Genomic DNA, 2,500 nt, shown 5'->3' on the forward strand with positions numbered 1-2,500 from the left:
CAGTCTTCAGTGTGCGTGTCATCCAATACGACTAACAGCTTCTAAAAGATACGACCTTACGGGTTGCCAGACGCATGAGCCCATGGTTTTGATTGTATATAGGAGGCCAATCTAACTCAGCAACATCCGGAGAGGCAATTTGAGAAACAAGAGACTTCTTACAGTAGTTGTAAGAAAGAAAATTTCAAATGCCCTGGGGCGGCACTTTTTTTAGGGGCGGTAAAAATAGCCTAGTCTTGCCGCCCCACAAGATTGAAATAATAATTATTAGCGGGTAAAGGATAAAAGCTTTGAAATTTGTTACCGTAAATTATGATTTTTGCAATTAAGCCATTAAAACCAACAAAAACTCAACTATCCCCCCGATTTTTTTTTCTTTTTGCATTAGAGTTAATCATCGTGACATTGAAAATGGTACACTTGAAAGTGTTTGCTTCTAAATATCTTCGTTTTCTTTTACATTTCCTTTTACATTTCCTGCGCCCTAAAGAATTATTTGGCAAAAACGAAGAAGTTGATGCAGTGTGCGAAGGCATGGAGCAAAAATATGACGAAGACCTGAAAGCATCAGAATTATGCCAAGAGATACAAGATGTAAAGTTCTTTGTAAGGAACAGAAACATAGAATCAGACACAGAACTCCTTAGATTTATTATGAAGTCTGGTGAAAGATTCGCTAACCTCCAAGTGGCACTTAGGTTATTATTGACTGTAGGGGTATCTGTTGCTTCATGTGAAAGATTCTTCAGCAAATTGAAGCTCATTAAGACATACCTGAGAAATACTATGGGCCAGGAGAGACTTTCAAAATTGGCACTCCTCAGCGTTGACTCTGAACACTGATTGCTATGAATTTTGAAAATATATTTCATGAATTTATAATAAGCAAAGCAAGAAAATAAATTTGCTAAATGTTAAAAAACTGTAGCATACCCTGGTGTGTGTATAATATATATATATATATATATATATATATATATATATATATATATATATATATATATATATATATATATATATATATATACACATCTTCTTCCCAGCTTTATCCCTATTCGGGGTCGCCGTTTCTAATGAGTCTCTTCCATCTCCCTCTGTCCTGTGTCATTTCCTCCCATACTCCCTTCTCCCTCATATCATCTCTAATGCAATCTCTCCACCTGGTCTTAGGTCTTCCTCACCTTCGTGTTCCATCCACCTCCACGTCCATCACCTCTCTTGCCATGTGTTGCCCTTCTCTTCTCATCAGGTGGCCATACCATCTTAACCTTACCTCTTGCACTTGCTTTGATGCCTCAGTGACTTTTACTGTACCCCTAATATGTTCATTTCTAACCCTGTCCTTTTTGGTTACTCCACTCATCCACCTAAGCATCCTCATCTCGGTTACGTTCAACTTTCTACCCTCTGTTTTCTTTAGGGGTGCTGCTTCCAATCCATATGTCATTGCTGATCTGACCACTGCCTTGTGCACTCTGCCCTTCAATCTTATAGGGACTTTCCTATCACATATGATACCAGATACCTTCCTCCAGTTGTTCCAACCACACTGAATCCGGTTGTTAATTTCCTCTTCCATGTTCCCCCCATTGTCGATCACTGAACCAAGGTACTTGAATTTATGAACCCTTTTGATGTTTCCTCCGCCTAATTTGATTGTTGTTTGCTGGTCGCCATCCATCTCGGTTGTCATATACTCTGTCTTCTTCCTGCTTATTCTTAAACCTCTAGTCTCCAAGGCATATCTCCATCTTTCTAGTTTCCCCTCCAGTTCTTCCCTGTTCTCGGCTACCAAGACTATATCATCTGAATAGAGCAGACACCATGGTGGCTCCTCCCTGACATCCTCTGTTAACACATCCAAGACGATGTTAAACAGGAGTGGGCTTAGAGCAGATCCCTGATGTAGCCCGACTCCAACTTGGAAATTTTCTGTTCTTCCAACTGTAGATCTGACGCTGGTCTTTACATTTCTATACATCTCCCTGATCATTCTGACATACTTCTCCATCACTCCTCTCTCCCTGAGACATCTCCATATTTCCTGTCGTGGTACTCTGTCATATGCCTTCTCTAGGTCTATAAAGGCCATATGCAAGACCTTTTGCTTCTCTCTGTACTTTTCCATAATTTGTCTCAAAGCGAAAATACCATCCACAGTACTAAGCCCCTTCATGAATCCTAGTTGCTGTCTACCGATGGAAACTTGCTGCCGTAATCTTTCATCCATAATTCTTTCAAATACCTTCAGTGTATGTGACATGAGTTTTATTCCTCTATAATTTTCACAACACTGTATGTCCCCTTTCTCTTTGAATATTGGGATTAATATACTTTCCCACCATTTTTCGGGTATTGTCTCACTTTCCATAATCTTTTTCATTAACTGCCACAATATGTCAATTCCTTCCTCATCAAGAGCCTTCCAGGCTTCTGCAGGTATGCCATCTGGTCCCACAGCTTTACCATTTTTCATCTTTCCCAGTGCCCCTCTAACCTT

This window comes from Palaemon carinicauda, chromosome 3 (genome assembly GCF_036898095.1).
Source record: "Palaemon carinicauda isolate YSFRI2023 chromosome 3, ASM3689809v2, whole genome shotgun sequence".
Classification (NCBI taxonomy): Eukaryota; Metazoa; Arthropoda; class Malacostraca; order Decapoda; family Palaemonidae; genus Palaemon; species Palaemon carinicauda.